At 33.4% G+C, this 19,976-nt stretch overlaps 1 long non-coding RNA gene across 3 annotated transcripts in view; it reads left to right on the top strand.

Annotated features, from left to right (window-relative positions):
• The window catches only part of LOC109502592, a 372,974-nt gene that overhangs the window by 260,176 nt on the left and 92,822 nt on the right, over positions 1-19,976 (top strand). For all 3 annotated transcript variants that reach the window (XR_002744006.2, XR_006583540.1, XR_006583541.1), the window contains exon 5: positions 5,569-5,717. This is a non-coding gene — a long non-coding RNA (uncharacterized LOC109502592). The remainder of the gene's footprint in view (positions 1-5,568; positions 5,718-19,976) is intronic.

The raw sequence follows: 19,976 nt of genomic DNA, 5'->3' as shown, positions 1-19,976 counted from the left end.
TTTACGAGGGAAAAAATGAAAGTTTCGGAATGCCATTACTTGGAGTTGCAGAACATTAAAGAGCTATTTAAGAGCGTACATCTGGAGCAAAGCACAGTCTGGTGTAGGAAAGCATAATTAGATATTTAGTTTGGTGTGCAAAATTTTGCATGAATGACCCTGTTAATTTTTCCTGTTAAATCAAAACAAAAAATACCCCAAAGGCTCATCTCAAAATTGCAGCTTCAGCAAAGTTGGTGTACAGTGCATTTGGGATTTTAAATGATGCACTGGGTTACCAATTTGGGCATTGAAGGAAGTATAAAAGAACAGAAAACATAAATTGGAAAGGAAAAGGAAGATTTAACTGGAGAGTTTGAAAACAAAATCAAAATAATAAAGATATCTATTAAACAATAAAATATTTAATATTTACCACCAGGGGTATATTTTTGGCTTAATATAAAAATTGGAGGGGCACCTGGATGCCCCAGACAGTTAAGTGTCTGGCTCTTGATTTTGGCTCTGGTCATGATCTCATGGTTCATGGGCCCCACGTCAGGCTCTTTGCTGACAGGGCAGAACCTGCTTGTGATTCTCTCTCTCCCTTTCTCTCTGCCCCTCTCCCACTCACACACCCTGTCTCTCTCTCTATCTCAAAAAATAAGTAAATAAATAAGCATTTTAAAAAGTGGAAATTAATATTAATATATAATTTTGAAAATTAATATATTATACTTAATATAATTAATATACTTTAATATACTAATATAATTAATATAACAGAAAAGAAGTGACAAATCTGGAGAAGGTATTAAAAAAGGGTATAAATTTCACATGGCACTATCATATGTATTTAAGTTCCAGACCAGTTGCTTTGTCTGCAGAGTAGTCCCTTCACTCAATTTCACCCACCTAGTCTTAAAAATGTTACTTATTGGCCTCTACCCAAAGAAGTAGCCACTTCAAATTAAGGAATTGTTTCAGCATGGATGCCTGCCACAAGCTGAGCTAATCCTATTCCCAATTCTAAGGGTTCCATGGAATGGAGGGAAAGAAAGAATGAGAAGCATGAAGAAAAGGAAGAGAAAAGGGAAAAAAAGGAGGGAGGAAGGGAAGAAGAGGCAAGACAGAGGGAAGGGGAGAGATGGAGACAGAGATAGAGAACCAGATACAGAGAAATGGATGAAAAAAAAAGAAGTTTGTCTTTAGTGCCCGCAGTACAACATTTCATACCTCTGACTATTGTGCTATTTGTATTAACAAGTAGAAGATCCTTTCTGTAGGAAGAGTGAAGAATGAAGCAGAAATGTATCGAGAAAAAAAAATGAAAGAAATAATGTCTTGATGACATCTAAATATGTGGTTCTCAGTAGATTTTAATTTGAGTTATATCTTTGTCAGGTTCTTTGAGAAACACCAAACTCTCTTTTACTTAAGTTGGTTGAATGGACTTCTGTTACTTGCAACATAAAGAATCTTCATTTAGTGAAATACAATTATGAGAGAGAGAGAGAGAGAGTGATTGTAGAATAAATGTTTTAATAAGTAATTTAGGATTAAAGATTAAGTGAATAAAGCAACAGTTAATTAGAAAACAACATGTAATTATGGTTTAAATATATTCACGTAAATATTTCATATTAAGAAAAGTTTTATCTGTAGAGGAAAACCCAAGGTAGAGTTCTGGACTAAGGCAATAAAGCTACAGCAGACAATTAGGTATGACAATTCAAAAATGTTTAGAATTTACGTTTTTTCATCCATCTATAATTTACCACAGAACACTCTTATGAGTAGAGTCACTGTTGCAAATTATGGCCTGTCAAGAATTGGATTAGTGAGATTCAGCATGTTTCAATCCATTTTCTCATAATGACATCCCATCCACTTCCAATTTCAATCTCTAAGTGCTATCTGTATTTGTTTTATATTAATGGCCTGGCACAATTTCTGTTGCAATAAAATTCTTTATTGATAACTTCTCCCAAAGAGCTTTTGGATAAGAATGCTATTTTGATTAATAAGAGCTCGGCTCTCTGTTAAATGTCCCTATTAATAATACACTAGAGGTGCTCTAAAGATGAATGTCAGTAGCCCTTTGTCAACACTTCATCTTCCAAATATCCCTTGCCTCAACACACAATACACAAACATCAGCTGAGCACCAAGACAGTAGTCAAATACCTGTACTTAGTGACTAGAGAACAATGATAACAAACATAGGCGGTTTTTAAAGACAATAGAGCTTGTCATATGATGAAGAAAACAGCATATCACTGATTAGGGTTTATCAGAAAAGCAATCAGAATAGCTCTTTAGTTTTTGCTGCATTTTTGTGCTTGGTTGGATGGGTAAGAAAAAGGACATCCGGTTTAATCTCTGTGCTGTTTTAAGCTTTTAGAAGGGAAACGGTCTAAATGCAAAATATTATCAGTTGCATTGTTTCTATAATTTAGAAGGAAAGAACAGCAGTCTCCTGTCACATAGTTTATTCCCCTTTCCTCTTGACATCCATGCTTCTTCCTTAGGTTCCATTTATAAAATATATCAGAGGATGAGCTTATCACTAAATGAATCTAAGAAATAGTGTGAGACTTTCATTGTAAGTTTTAAACTATTAACATAAATTGATTATCTCTGCTGTCTGGTTTCCTGACTCAGTTAAACATAATTCATCTTTGTTGAAAACATGTTTTAAGGTGAACTTTATACTCTGTCAATGTCAGTAACACTGCATCAAATTAAAAGTATAAATATATTCTTTCCTTTTCTAGTTTTCCCCCATTTCTTTTTCATTCCATAGTGTGAGCATTACTGAATACTAGGCCCATCTACATTCCTTTTGGTATGCTTTCCCCAGAGAACTTATACCAAGGCTTCAACTATGCTATCAGTACAGATGACACAGATCTAGACCTAGAACCTACTTCTGATTTTAGTTTTCATTATAAAATTAGGGACATTCAACTTTGGGAATTACAAAACTATGAAACACCTCAGAGACCATATTCTTCACTTCTCTTATGTTATAAGAGGGTAAATTATGGTAAAATAACATTATGATGTGACAAAAGAGAAGCAGAACCAAACAGAAATCTTTGCTTTTACACTGCTCATTTTAATTTTGGACATGATGTTACACTAAATCACAGACTAATCTTTTTTGAGTCTTAAATATTTAAAAGCAGTGAGGTTAAATATTTTTTTAAGTTTTTAATCAAATGTCACCTCTTTAATTTACTCTTAGTGGTCTAACTTTGATGTAATTTTGTATTGTTATTGCTTAGAAATTATTTGTCAATATATAGGAACTTTCTAATGAAATCGGAACATATAGTTCTTGAGATTGGAAATAAATCTGAGCTTAGAAAAGAGTACTTCAAAAATCCATGGTAACAGCTACCAAAAACTAGATGAAAGAAATACTTTTAGAAAATTAGGGTTTAAGAACCCATGAAAAAATAGAAAATCTAACAGAGAAGTAAGAAGGATGAAAGATACAATAAGCGACTTGAGACTTCCCAGAGAACTCTAGCCTCAGAAAAGTGCAGGGGTGAGTTGAAGCTAAATTTTAACCCTTTCAAGGCATAAGTTGTTTTTATAGAGCCAGCAAATCACTAATGCAAAAATGTAACAAAAATAAATATTAAAAAATAAAAAAATGAATCTAATTATGGATGTTCAACTTTATTAAATATTAACAAATGTAATTAAACAACACAGTGTAGACAATTGCAGTCACTCCAGAAAGGCAAGAATAGATTGTTCTAAATCCATTAATGCAATTCAACCTATTAATAGAGAAATAGAGAAAATGTAGTATGGAGGAAATTAACAAAGGAAAACAAAAACAATAAACACTATGGGGAAAAAGAGGTAGATAAGTGGACTTCTCTAGAAATCAGTGAATTGTATATTTAAACAATAAAATGACATTTCACCCTCAGTTTATCAATGATAAAATAAATTATAATTAGTGACATTAAGGGCTCAGATAAACAAGTACTTTATTTTGAAATTTTTAGGGTAGTGTGTATTTTTATATTTTTAATAAGCATATTTTTATATAGGAATTCTAGTGCTTGAAATATATCCTATGCAAATAATTATTAATATACTCAAATACTTAACTACAGTAATATCCAAAGCTTTTTAAAATACTACAGTGGAAAATTGGTTAAATAAACAAAGTTGATTACATATTTTATATAATTTAATGATGCTATTTAAGAATAATGCACTCATCATTATAATTTACTCACTGAAAAATAAAATCAACTTAGAAAGTAATATGCCTCCTGTCTCTAAGGCAAAGGGCTGTGTAACCCTGCACACATACACACACACACACACACACACACACACACACACACACACGAAAAATTATATGTATGTGCAATATTATGGAAAGAAGTTCTATAAATTTGAACACATTTTCAAAGGCAATTATAATCTTCAAAAATTCAAGAAAACACTATGTGCTAATTAGGATGGTCTTGCAATTTAGAGAATACTGGTGATTTTTTCTTTTTACTGAATATTGAGTCAATTTTATTGTATTTACAATTAAGATTATAATTATTAGATTGTTTACATAAACAATCCATACTCATTGATACCAAGTGGTTGTAAACTTTAGACTGATGCTAGAGGCCACTATAAAATTTCCCTCAGAATCCTCATGTGCTGTTGGTCGGAATGCAAATTGGTGTAGCCACTGTGGAAAACAGAATGGAGGTTCCTCAAAACGTCAAAAATAGAGTTACCCAGGATCCAGCAATTGCACTACTAAGTATTTACCCAAGGAATACAAAAATACTAATTCGAAGTGATACATGTACTCCAGTGTTTAGAGCAGCATTATCTACAATAGCTGAGTTATGGAAAGAGCCCAAATGTCCATCACCTGAGGAAAAGATGAAGAAGATGTGGTGTATATATAATGGAATATTACTTAGCCATCAAAGAGAATGAAATCTTGCCATTTGCAATGATGTGTATAATGCTAGAGAGTATTATGCTAAATGAAGTTAAGTCAGTCAGAAAAAGACAAATATCATATGATTTTACTCATATGTGGAATTTAAGAAATAAAAGCGATGAACATAAGGGAGAAAAAAGAGACACAAGCCAGGAAATAGACTCTTAACTACAGAGAACAAATGGGGGGGGGGCGGGTACTAGCGGGGAGGTAGGCCAGAGGCTGTGTGATGTGTATTTAAGGAGGGCAGTTGTGATGAGCACTGGGTGTTGTATGTAAGTGATGAGTCACTAAATTCTACACCTGAAACTAATATTACACTATAGGTACACTTACTGGAATTTAAATAAAAATTTAGAGAAAAAATTCAGTGCACATTCTTCTTTGCATTAACAAGTAACTATTTTGAAATGCAATGAAAACTTTATAAAACACATTTGCTAATCTTTTTCTTGTGAATTTCCTTAGAAGTACTTCTGACTAGGCTTTGGTAATGATTAGCATAACTTAGTAGTACATGTGAGATCAAGCAAGTTGTGACCCAGTTTTCCTGAGAAATCAACACCAAGACATGATTAAATATATAAGGATTTTTTTTTTTTTAGAAAAAAATGGCTTTATGAGAGAAGGGGTCTGGACAGGATGAGAAGACAATGCAAGTCTGACCCTGAGTGCAAGAGAAAGAGAAACTGTAATACTGTGCAATCTAAGGCAGGTTTGGCGAAGCCTTTGGGAAGCCTTCAAGCCAAAGCCGGTAAGCAGAGAAGTTTGTTTATACCAGAAACAGATCTGTGTTAGTATCCCTGTTGCCCTGGAATCTTGGCTGGGAGCAACCCATCAACTCTCTGTGCTTTCAAAAATGTTGTTAGGAATATTAAAGTGCAGCAGCTGTATCGCTCATTTATTATATTTTCAAGGCTGCCCCAATTAGTATATCCTAGTACTAACTTTCAAAAATATTAATGCAATTTTTTATTTTTTTATTTTTATAATTATTTGTTCTATATTTATGTTTATGACATATGTATATATGTATGATGGATATCACACATACAAATACATAGAAACAATTATATAGTTAGAAATATATATATATATATATTCTTCTTAAATACATTTATTTCAGTGTTCTGCCTAAAGTCTTGGAAGAGCAATATAATATTATCTATTAGTAATTACAGGATTCAAAATATAAATACAGATTTTATATGCTGTATAAAGTTCAAAATAGATAAAAGCGTTTTCATCTCATGTACTTCAGAAATTTAAAGAATCTGTTAAGAAAGTAATGAGTATAAAAATCAACTGTATAAGAAATAGGAAAACACGTCCATTTTAGCATGTAGAACCATGGTAAATTGGGAGGAAAATCCTAAAATTATTTACAAAAATTAGTAGCTTGCAAGTCTGTGCAATACGTAACTTTCTATTATTCTTTCTCCGGTTTTGGCGTTACTTTTATAAGAAATGTATGCATTTCAATTAATCAAATTTGTTAACACATAAATTTAATAATACTGTATTTTAAACTCGATTGTATCAATAATTTTGACTTTTTTTGTTCTATACTTTTTCTTCATCAGTCTTGTCAAAACACAAAAATCTTGAACAATCTTCTCAACTACTTGTTTTTAAGTTTTTTTTTAATGTGTTTATTGTTGAGAAGGACAGAGAGAGTGCGAGCAGGGTAGGGGCACAGAGAGAGGGGAATCTCAAGCAGCCTTTGCGCTGTCAGCCCAGAGCCCAAGGTGGGGCTTGAACTCATGAAACTGTGAGATTGTGACCTGAGCCGAAATTAAGAGTCGGACACTTAACTGACTGATCCACCCATGAGCCCCTCAACTACTTGTTTTCGTTTTTAAATCTTTGCTACTGATTTTTTTAAATTTTATTATTTCTATCCTTATTTCTTCTCTTATTTTTTTTATTTTACTCTGTTCTTTTTCCAGTTTCTTCAGGTGTTTTACCTTTCTTTTCTTTTACATTAAAAGCTAAGTTTTCTAAAAATTAACCTTTGCAATTTTCATGTAATCAATATGTTTTCATGTTCACAGGCTGAGGTGGTAACAGAAAAATGTGTCTAGCTAAATATTAGGAACATTTTTTAGTCTTTTAAGTAGACTGATGATAGAATGTGGCCCGTTGAACACTTTTTAGCGTTCTCTTCCTGACCCCTCCCAAATTGTAAGCAGCAAGTCAGAGAAGGTGTATGTTTTTTATGGTACATTGGGACTGGATAATTTTTCATCATCATTGATGCAGTTGAGAGGTTAGTCTGTCCAGAGTGGATGCTGGGGTAATTAAAATCATTATCAACAGCAGTTTAGCATGCTCAGCATATACAGTCTAACCAGTGTATTCAGACCATTTCATATTTTCAAGGTGTTCAGATATATTTTCGTATATGAATCATAATAATGGAAAAACTCTCCAATCTAGAGTAAAAGAAATATTCAGGTAATGAATTTAAAGTGTTCATATTGGGGGTCTGGATCTATATTACATTGTCATAGAATGAAAACCCATTTCATTTTTGTGACCTCACATTCTTATTTAGGTAGTAAAGGCAAATGTCTCTAAAATCAAGAGTTTATTGATTCATCTGGTGAAAATGCTACTGGCTCAAAAAAAAAAAACACAACTCAGAGAAATTTTATTACTTATGGCAGTTTTTCCGTAAAACTTATTTCTTGACCTTAGCAATTTTCCTCTCATCCGGTGCTTCAAGGGGTCAATGCAACTGCACATGTGGTTGCCAGGATACTTGTACACACACTGCCTGGTGCGAGCACAAAGTAGCAGCTTGATTTGTGCTCAAAATGGAGAAATCTTGAGGGAAAAGGGATTTGGTAATGGAAACTAAAATTTCCAAATGCTAATTCTCCTATAAGTTAACAAAACAAAGTTTGTAGTGAGTTGCTACCATGCACATGTGTATGAATGTGTGTTTGTATCTGTATACTGAAATTTAGTTGTGAAGATGCATATTTCTAATGTGAATGCCACATGAAAAGAAATAATTTATACTTGGTATGTGGTTAAGCGTTTGCATTTCTTGTTTAGGATCAGTAGACAATGAAACTGCATTATTTCTAATATTAGTTTGTCATACCTGCTTCTTCTTACAATGTAGTAACAATTGACTTATTTTTCCTAGTTAATGAACATTACCCTTACAGAATTTCCAGAAGAATCTTCAGTAACCTACTATAGCTGAATTTGCCATTTGCTATTTCCAAACCATTTCCCAAATAGACATCATTCTGAAAGACTATTAACTAAAGAGTGTCTCTAAATGAATTTCTGTGTTGTGAACGAACCGATTGCAAGGCTATTTGAAATGTCCAGTAGTTAGAGTTCTCAGGGAGATGGAGTTTTCTGTAGTCCTAAAAGATACTTAAATACTTGCATATCATTTCTCTATATAAGCAAGATATTTTAAATTTTTTGAATTATTTTCAAAGCATTGACACTACACAGAAAAATTGTTTGTAATATACTAAAATATTTTCTCATTAGAACTTGATTAATTTTGTTGCTAGGATCCTTCTTAATTTTATGATTATATGTAACTTTTTCTAACCTATTAACTTTTAATGGAATGAAAATGGTCAAAGATGACTGATATAAAGAGCTAAAAATGAAAGGGAAAAGAGATTCAACTTTTTCAGTGTACTGGGAAATTAAAATCATAAAGGAGATGTGAAGTGACTTATCCGTCATTTACTGTTTAAAAATCACAAACATTCTATAAATTAAATTCCCTCAGTGCTTCACCCTTTCTATGTTTTCAAAAGGAGCAAATACACAGATCTTATCTTTTCTAAAATAGAAATACTCTTAAAGGAATTTCCAGTTGTAAAGAATTTCTGTGTCAAAATCTTACATAACATATAGACATTTAATTGAGGATATTAATTTCTGTACTCTAGATGCTGACACATAACCATTTAGCATTCATGTCATTGACAGATATTTATTTCAACACCGCAAGCTATAACATATAAAAATTTAATTATGGATATTCATTTCCTTCTTTTAGCCTTGATGTATACCCATTTAACTATCACATCATTGATACATATATTTTCACCAGTACAAGCTGTGAAATGTTAAACTGCAGGCATCTATTGCCTCTTTCTAGCTTCATACACATAAAAACTAGGCACCAAATTCTAGACAAACAAATATTTTATTGTCAAATACTTTTAATAAAATGATATTTTCAATTATTGGTAAGTGAATATGTAATCTTTCAAAGAGGAACTGGCACTGTAAATTTAGATATGAGCGATTATCTAACATACAGTATGAAACTGAAATAATTCAATACTTCAAAAATAAAACTTAAAATAGGTTGATTTAATTCTTTTGTAAAAATGAAGCATATGTGTTGTAAAATATCAAGCAATAGGGAATAATCACATAAAATTAAAAATTCACACCAAAATTCTAACACTTGAAGATAGTTTCTGAGAAAATTCATTTACATTATAGAGACACTCTACTGCACATAAAAAGATACAAAGATGAAGATAACATAGGTTGATAAAGATACACAAAGAGAATACTGTTTTAGAAAAAATGATTAAAAGGCAACTGCATTTAAACAAAGGAGCTAAAAACAAAGTGCAGAAATTAATGAATTTCAGATAAATCTTGTTTTATCACAAGACATACAATTACCATAAACTCTATTTAAATTTAGGAAACATACTGGCTACACACTGGGTCACCAGAGGAAACATTGTAAATCCTGATGCCTGAGCTTTCCCCCATAGGTTCTGATTTAATTGATGTAAGAGGGTGTGGCTGGATTATCAGGAGTTTTAAATACTCCTCTAGCATGAAACTAGAGTTGAGAGTAACTGATCTGAAGCAGGGAAAGTTATAGTGATAAATCTTGAATTTTGTAATATATAAAGTTATAAAGTTGCTAATTTTATTTATTTATTTTTATTTTATTTTTAAACGTTTATTTATTTTTGGGACAGAGAGAGACAGAGCATGAACGGGGGAGGGGCAGAGAGAGAGGGAGACACAGAATCGGAAACAGGCTCCAGGCTCTGAGCCATCAGCCCAGAGCCTGACGCGGGGCTTGAACTCACAGACTGCGAGATCGTGACCTGGCTGAAGTCGGACGCTTAACCGACTGCGCCACCCAGGCGCCCCTAAAGTTGCTAATTTTAAACAGCTTGTAAGTTATAAAATACTGTAGCTTCATAAAAGAGGGAATAAGAAGATTTACACAGCTATTATTACTCTATTATTATTATTATTATTATTATTATTATTATTACTTATTTTGCTGACCAGGAATGAAATATATTTTAAGTAATCAAAGAATCCCCACAGTTGTTTAGTTTTAGTTATTTGAATTCATTCAGTGACTACAAATATCCTTTAGTATGGTTTCCTCTTCCCCTTTGCTTTTAATCATATCTTGAATGGCTGAATTTAATGGTTTTTTTCCATCTATCTAGCTATTCATTCAACCATTTATATATTTATTTTATGTATTTATGCTATAGTTTTTTTGGGATGGAGTTCTACGAAATAAAATTCTTGGTTTACATTGTTTTTTTATAAAACATTATAGGTTTTACTTTACAGTTTACATTATAGCTCTTAAATATTGCTGTAGAGAAATATGAATTAAAGCAGAATTTTTCCTGCTTTAAATAACTTATTTTTTCCTTCTCATATGTTCATGAATCTTGTTTCTCTTTTACATTCTCTAACTTTAATCTCTTGATTTTTATCATTTTTTCTGGTAAATGATACTTCATTATGACATATCTCAAGTCTTTATTGTCTTTTTAACTCCTCATGTTATGTGTGTGTTCTGTTTTGTTTTGCTTTCCGATATGACCAGTTATATACATAATGGATCTCAATTGCCTTCAATATCTATCATATATAATAATGTGATTGTGAATTAAAGGATAAACAAAAATAACTTACATGAAAAACTGAGAAATAGCAATAATTTTAAAAATTCTGTATCTTCTACTCAGGCCAATAAGTGGAATATTCTAGAGTCTAAGAGGCCCCCTGAGAGCTTCCTTCTTATTCCCCCCACTGCAAAATAATTGTTATTCTGAATATTGTTTTCAATTCATTAAGTCTTTATAGGATTATTGCATATATCATTATTCCTAAGCACTATATAAAATTTTCAATTATATAAATAAATTCATGTCATACATTCATTTGTGACATGTTTCTTTTACTCAATGTTATATTTTTGAAGTGAAGAGAACACTGATAAGTATACCTTACAGTTCACACTTACAGTTCATGTAAGTATACCTTACATGGTGTTGTGCAGCAGTATGCCTCCCATAGTTACATATTTTAACAATACCGTTCCATATTTTTTCTTAGCCAACTGACTTGCTTTGGCCAATGGGATATTATCAAGCAGAGGTTTGATAAACACTTGTACATTGGAACTTGCCCTCTTGCAATGTTTCCTGTTGGATACCAGCTGCCATACTATAAATTAGCTGGGCCAAGAATGATGAGAGGCCAAGTGGGGAGAGATTCTGAAGGATGAACAGCCATCTAGGATGCTTCAGTCCCCGCTGGGCTTCCAACTGAGTCATTGCCTGATTGACTTTAGCTATACCACGTAGAACAAAAGAAGATTCCAGCTGAAGCCAGTTAACCCACAAAGTATAAAAAGTAGTACATTCTTGTTTTTCTAAACTAGCTTTAGGATGGTTTGTGTGTCTTGGTAGGTTACTAAAATATCAGGTTTGTCTTATCAGACTTTTTATACTGTCTTTTGGTGATCAAATGATCTTAATTTTAATGTAGCTAAATACATCAAACTTTTTCTTCATGGTTTCTATTTTTTTGTGTTCTGTTTAAGAAATATTTCAGGGGCGCCTAGGTGGCTCAGTCAGTTAAGCGTCTGACTTCAGCTCAGGTCATGATCTCACAGTCCGTGAGTTCAAGGCCCATATCAGGCTCTATGCTGACAGCTCAGAGCCTGGAGCCTGCTTCGGATTCTGTGTCTCCCTCTCTCTCTGGCCCTCCCCTGCTCATGCTCTGTCTCTCTCTGTCTCAAAAATAAATAAAGACATTAAAAAAAGAAATATTTCATGAGGTCATAAAGATGCTGCATTATAATTAAAATCAATAATTTTATTTTTAAGTTAACCCGTGAGGAATCTGTGTGGTTTGTGTGGTCGTGCATGTGTATGTATGGTTGTAGTACAATTTTATTTCACTTTTGGGGGGTTACTAATTTTACTAAAATGGTCTTGTTTTATTTTGTTTTAAAAGACTGTTAAAAGACCACAACTTAACTGTTTCCATTGCAAATTAAATGTGTGTGTATGTGTGAGTTTATTTCTGGGTTTTCTATACTGTTGGCTTGGTGACTTTATAGCCCTGCATCAATAACAAATTTGTTAGAGTTATCCTTAGGTATTTATATTTTTAAGCATTTATACAAGTTAAAGGAAATAACAGGACTTGAATAAAATTATAAGGATTCCAGATCATTATTTGAGATGATAGGAATTTATTTGAGGGTTTTGAGGAGAGGAATGATCGTCTGATTTCAATTTTAAAACAAACACTGAGAATAGACTAAATCTTTTTTATCTAACTCACAATGTGAAACAGGAATTAAAGCAAGTCAAGGAAGAATAGAAAGCATGGAGTCTGTTTAAAAGTTTTTAAAATAATTTAGACATAAATATATAATTACTTCATGTTGGTGGAGACTCTGGGAATTTTTGAAAGAAAATAATTGAGGAAAGACTAAATTTTTCATTTATTTTTTCTTTCTCTATTTTTTTTTTGCCAAAGTTACAGTGTTCAGTTACAGGGTGCCTGGGAGGCTCAGTTGGTTGAGCATCAGACTTGATTTCCTCTCAGATGATGATTTCACAGTTGAAGGGTTCAAGCGCCGCCTCAGGCTTCGTGCTGACAGCACAGGGATTCTGTCTCCCTCTCTCTCTGCCCCTCCCCTGCTAATGCTTTCTCTCTCAAAATAAATACACTTAGGAGGTGTGGAGGAGGGGTGGGGGGAGAAAACAAGTGTTCGGTTACCATTTTCTGGGATAAAAGAGAGTGTGTGAAAATAAGGTTGAAGTGGGGGAATATAAGTTTAGTTTTGGATCTCTTAATTATGCAGTGTTTATTTTATAGACACACCACTATGTTGAGTAAACAGATATTTGATCCTGAAGTCTCTTGGATAAATAATACCCTAAAATATAAGCTAGGGAATCACCAGAAAATGAAAGGTTTTTAATACCCTGGGACAAATGAGATAACTAAAATAGAAAAGAAAATATATTTGAATGCAATTTTGGAACTCTTTTGCACTGATAGTTCAAGATAAGGAATAATCTTGAGTGATTGATTCACTCAGTGGAACTGAGTAGGAATACTCACAAGGCAAGAGAAGAACCAGGAGTATGTGATATCTTGTCTGACAAGAAAAGAAAGGGTTGCAACAGGGAAGGAAGGCTCTACCATGTTCCATATTGTTAAGTAACATTAAATCTGACAAGTGACCTTTGCATTTAACATCATACAGTTCATTGATATCATTATTACAGCTGTATTGGTGGCAGGAAAAGCCTGGTTAGAGTAAGAACAAGAGAAAATTGAAACAGAAAAGACAGAAAACATGCATAGAAAATTCTTGCATAGTAATGGTATGAAGGGGATGTAAGAAGTTGGATGTAAACTGGTGGGAAAATTAGGATCAAAAGAAGCTCTTAATTGTTTTTGTAGTTGTTGTTTATAACATGGTAGAAATGATCACATATTTGCTTGCTTATTGAAAATACAAAGAGAATCTGAAGATGCAGGAAATGGAGGGAATTACAAGAATGGTGGCTTGATTAGGCAAGAAGAGATGGAATGTAGTATGTAAGTATAGAGTTTGGCTTTTTCTAGTAATCGTCACCACTCATCCACAGTAACAGGGTACAGGCAGAATATGTGTATAAAGCAAGGAGATGTGAAGGTTAGAATTTGTAGAAATTGTGTTCTTTTTATATCCCATTCTCTATCTAAAAGAAATAAATACTTCAGTTATAAGTGGCAGTGTTGCCATAAGGAAAAAAAGTATATCAAACCATCACCTATGACACTAGAATAATTAATATTCCTCTCAAAATACATATGTCTTCTGGGAAACACTCAGGATTGTTTGAATCACCTCCTCTTCATTCTGTTGCCAAGAGAAGGATCCCTGCCCCCAAATAGTGTGAGATGGCTGAACACACATGGTTGGATGATATTACTAGCAGTTTTGTGAGGCACACATACTCACAGCCTGGGGGAGGACAGGGAGCCACGCAGAGCCACACAGGGGTTATACCCAGGAGCAGAGTAGACAAGCAGGGATTATGGGAGGCTGTCTTTATTGTAACTAGAGGGTAGGTGACACCTGGTTTCTGTAGGAGGATGTAACTGGCTTCTATGAATAATTTCACAGGCTGATAAGGAAGTGAAACCCATTAGGTTGAGGACCTGGTGAAGTATAGCTGCTCTGGCTGATAGCAGAACTAGCTGAGTGGAGAGCCTTTTCTAATGGGGCATTTTTGGTGAAAAGTGGTAACTTATGTGTAGGTCATCGGGGTCCTATGATGTTCTAACATGTCAAGGTAGCACTTAATATTAAATCTTAATTTTAAACCTTACACTACAAGGGCCTACTAGTGGTTGGTAGTGAAATTAAAATCATACTCGGGGCGCCTGGGTGGCGCAGTCGGTTAAGCGTCCGACTTCAGCCAGGTCACGATCTCACGGTCCGTGAGTTCGAGCCCCGCGTCAGGCTCTGGGCTGATGGCTCAGAGCCTGGAGCCTGTTTCCGATTCTGTGTCTCCCTCTCTCTCTGCCCCTCGCCCGTTCATGCTCTGTCTCTCTCTGTCCCAAAAATAAATAAATGTTGAAAAAAAATTAAAAAAAAATCATACTAGAAAATATTTGTGTGCTTTATATTCTGTCATCTATATTTATTTGTTTTATCTTGTCTTCTTTAAATGCCTATGACTATTTTTAAGGCTTTTTAAATGCCTTTTAAGGCTTTTTAAATGCCTATTTTTAAATGCCTAATATGAACTATTTTTAAGCCTTTTAAAACAAAAATTTTATCTATAATATCTGTGAACGTATCTATACCTTTTTCATTATAGTCTTTTTGTGTTTCTATGGATAATTTTTCCTCAGTTCTTCCCTAATTCTTCTAACCCTGCCCATTCTCCTAGGCCACAAGGTGCTAGGTTTTGATTTGTATCCTGGAATGAGCTCTGTATACTTCATAAAATAGTGTTAGTTAGGAAGATGTAGAAAGCAGACTGTGATGGTCCGTAGCCTCTGCTTTCGCATGTTGTTTCAAACACATACTCACCAAGTTTATTAGTGCTTTAGGGACATAGCTTCCCCTCCGTTTTTATGACTTTGCAAGTTTGTTTTACATCAATGAGCAGTATCTTACAGATCACAACCTTTTATGTAATAATGGCTCTCAATTGCTCATTCACCACATTTTTCACATAGGACAGAAAATGAGGTAGAGATAACAGAGAACTCAATATAGTATAGTAAGTATAGGGGTGCCTTGGTGATTCAGTTGGTTAAGCATCTAACTCTGGATTTTAGCTCAGGTCATCATCCCAGGGTCATCAGATCAACCCCACATGGGGCTCCATGCTGAATGTGGAGTCTGCTTGAGATTCTCTCTCTCTCTCTCTCTCTCTCTCTCTCTCTCTCTCTCTGTCCATCTCCCTCTCCCTCTCCCTCTCCCACTTCCTCTCCCTCAGCACCTCTTCTCCCTTTGCCTCCTTCCCCGCTTATGGTCTAGGAAAGAAAAGAAAAGAAAAGAAAAGAAAAGAAAAGAAAAGAAAAGAAAAGAAAAGAAAAGAAAAGAAAAGAAAAGAAAAGAAAAAAGAAAAAAAATATAGTAAGCATAGATTCTCCTTTAGTTCCAACTCTGCTAAGTTGAACATTACTATATAGTTTGAATAGAGCCTATCGGCAGCCATGGAATTCTCATGTCTGGTTGACCTAGAAGTTCTGTACAAATAGGAAGTAAAGGCTAAGGCATAGTTGTCAACTGCCTGGCTGAGCATTAAAGGCATATCCCAATACACATGTACAGCCCCTTGGCAGACAAGCATGGGTAGACTTTATTGGTTCTAGAAATTTAAGACAATATCTGTCCCATCATTAGATGACCAGTAAGCTACCCAAGCAGAGGCTTCAGGTCACACACAATAAATACTACAGGCTTTACAAAATTAATTTAGAGAATCTGTGGTCATTAAACTACATGGTACTGACATAAAAATGACATACAAATCAATGGAATGAAATCAAGAGTCTGTAAATAAACCCATAAACTCATGGTCAAGTGATTTTTGACAATGGTGCCAAGAATATTGGTTGGGAGAAAGTATAGTCTTTCTAACAAATGATGCTGGAACAACAGGATATTCCCATACAAAATAAATAATCTGTACACCTACCTGACACTATAAAAATTTAACTCAAAATAGATAAAAGACCTAAATGTAAGAGATAAAACTATAAAAACCTTATAAGAAAACAAAACTGTAAATCTTCACAGATATAAATCTTCATGACTAGGAATAGGCATTAGTTTCTTAGATATGACACTAAAATACCAGCAACTGAAGAAGAAATAGATAAATTGGACTTCATCAAAATTAAAAAAAAAAGAAACTTTTGTGCTATAGAGAACATTGTCAAGAAAGTAAAAACAAGACAACTCAAAAAATGGGGGAGATATGTGCAAATCATACATCTGATGAGGGACTAGTATTTTGAAATATATAAAGAATTGTTACAACACAATAAGATAACAAACTAATGTTTTAAGTACATACAAAGGATTTGGATGGAAATTTCTCCAAATAAGTTGTACAAATGGTCAGTAAACACATGAAAAGATTCTTAACATCATTAAGAAAGTGCAAATCAGGGGCGCCTGGGTGGCTTAATTGGTTAAGTGTCCAGCTTCAGCTTAGGTAATGATCTCACATTCCGTGAGTTCAAACCCCATGTCAGGCTCTGTGCTAACAGCTCAGAACCTGGAGCCTGCTCCAGATTCTGCGTCTCCCCCTCTCTCTGCCCCTCCCCTGCTCATGCTTTGTCTCGCTCTGTCTCAAAAATAAATAAAAACATTAAAAAAAATTAAAAAGAAAGTGCAAATCAACAAATAATAAACCAATCACATTCACTAGCATGGCTATGATCAAAAAGATATACAATAACAAGTGTTGAAGAGGATTTGGAGAAATTTGAATCCTGATTTATTATTTGAGATAGTATAAAATTATACAGTCACTTGGAAGTGACTTCTGTAAGTTCTTCAAACAGTTAAACATAGAGCTATCATATGACACAACAATTCTACAAGTAGGTATATACCCCAAAATTGAAAACATATGTTCATGAAAATTGTATATGAATATACATAGCATTATTCATAACTAAAGAGTAGAAACAACTCAAATGTCTATCAACAGATCAATGAATATATGAAATGTCATATATCCATACAATAAAATATTTGCCAGCCATAAAAGTGAATGAAGTACTGATACATGTTTCAACATGAATATTGTGCTAAGTGAGGGAGTCAGACAGGACATATTACATGTTTTGTGATTCTGCTTTTATGAAATGTTCAGAATAGGCAGATTTATAGAGACTAAAACACATTAGAATAAACTGGAATTAGTGCTGATAGTTGCTCAACCCTGTGAACATACTAAAAACGTTTGGACTTTACACTTGAGAAGGTGAATTTTATGGCATTTGAATTACACCTCAGAACAAATAATGCAATAATGCACCTAGGTAAAAACATCAATGGCTATTAAAACTATTGGGTGAAGAGCTGATGAAGAACTTCATGATAAATGAATCTGTATGACAACCCCTGAACGTTATTCAGAATGTTACAGACTTACATTAAGTGCTTTCTGATAATGATACACTAGGAAGAACTCATACCATTTAAGAAATATTCTTTCTAGAATAATTTAAATTGAATTTATAAAGTCTATAACCACCAGTTTGCAGAAAATATGAAGCATAGAGAAAGGCATGTTAAATGATACAGTAAGAACACAAGAAATCAAATCAAGACTATGGGGAATTTTAGAGGAAAGTAATTCAGTTTTTTTTTTTAAGTAAATGAGTTAAAGAAAAGTGGAAGAAATGGAAATATAAATTCAAAGTCACCTAAGACATAAAAGTTATAAAAATTTAGGGGTGCCTTGGTGGCTCAGTCAGTTGAGTGTCCAACTCTTGATATCCACTCAGGTCATGATCTCACGGTTTTGAGTTTGAGCCCCATGTTGGACTCTGCACTGACAGTGCAGAGCCTGCTTGAGATTCTCTGTCTCCCTTTTTTTCTATCTCTGTCTCTTTCCAGAGTAAATGAATGAACTTTAAAAAATTTCTAAAAATTTAAATGAGAAAAAAGACAATTTTTAGAAAATCTAGGATAATGTACAGAGATTGGATACTAAAAGATATTAAGAAATTATCATACTACATAAAATTAACAATAATTTCTTAATATCTAATACTAAATCTGTGTAAATTTGCACATATTTTTGACTCTAGGTGATAATGGACACTTGGGATTCATAATACCATTTATGCCCCTTTTGTGTATGTTTGAAAATTTCCATAATACAACAAGCATTTTTAAAAATAAAAGCATTCAGCAGCGATGGGTTAGTATTAATAAATTCATCTATGGATCTGGGATTGTTTCACTGGAGAAGGCATCATAGAGTCAATGGGAAGATCTTGGGCCTTGTAATCAGAAAGGTCTGGGTTTGAATATAAGTCGGTTACTGTACAAGCACTATTTTTACCTTGGGCAATTACTTACTTTTCTAAATCAGTCTTCCCCTCTGTGATAAAGGATAATGTTACCTACTGCAGAAGGTTTTTAGAGGCACGAGTGAGATGTTATAAATAAAGTGGGCATCACTTTATGTATATAGTTCCTGGCATAGAATAAAATAAATGTCATAGGATAAAATAAATGCTCTATAAATGTCAGCTACCTAAAAACTTGCTTCTGAAAGTAGTAATTTCTATTGAATAAGATTTCTAAATAGTAAGCTATGTTTGTTTTCAATTCTAAGTTAATTCTCACAAAAGAAAGCCAATCAATATTGATTCCCCAACTCCTCATGCATCTCCATACTGTATTAGGGAAACCAAAATAGCCAACTCATAATATTTGAAAATAAATGAATTCATGATGGTTCCTGATTTTGTAAAGAGGCTGCTTGATTTAAAAAAATGCCTATTTAGAACAATATCATTAAAGTTAAAAAATAGCAAGAAACTTATTTCTGAAGAAATAAACCACATATTTTATGATATTTGAGGGGAAATGACACCCAAATTATTATAGTCACTAATAGTAAATTCAATCCAGAATTTGGATTGAATTTTTTTCAAAATTTGGATGTCTTTTTTTCTGCATAGGATTAGCCATCTTTAAGCAAAATTCAAGATATTATACATAAATTTTGATTAACATTCTTATTTTACTTCAACTTCCTCATCCCCACCTTTGAATCACTTATCACATTGTTTCCAAGAGCCAGGAGCTATTCAGATAGTTTATATTCCAAAACTATGAGTAATTTTTATATATAGATTGCATTCCTCATTGTAGAGGATAAAGAGAAGCAACATGATTCCAAGACTCAAATTGTATAATGCCCTCTTCTTTATGACATGCCCTTATCTTTGTTAATGATTGTCACTCAGCTTTCTTCATGATAAGTGATATATATAGTTTCGTGTTGCCCAGTTCTTTGCAGTTCTATTTCCATTTATTTTCATCTAATATTTGATAAGAAATTAGAGTGTATTCCTTATTGGGGGGGAAAATAGCAGTCTTTGATAATCTATGTGTATACTTTCTTTATCTTTACATGTTTGCCACCAATTGTCATGACTTTTGTAATTTCTCCAAGGA

This window comes from Felis catus, chromosome A1 (assembly GCF_018350175.1).
Source record: "Felis catus isolate Fca126 chromosome A1, F.catus_Fca126_mat1.0, whole genome shotgun sequence".
Classification (NCBI taxonomy): domain Eukaryota; kingdom Metazoa; phylum Chordata; class Mammalia; order Carnivora; family Felidae; genus Felis; species Felis catus.
The sequence above is the reverse complement of the archived record's forward strand: the minus strand, read 5'-3'. Positions and strand labels throughout refer to the sequence as shown.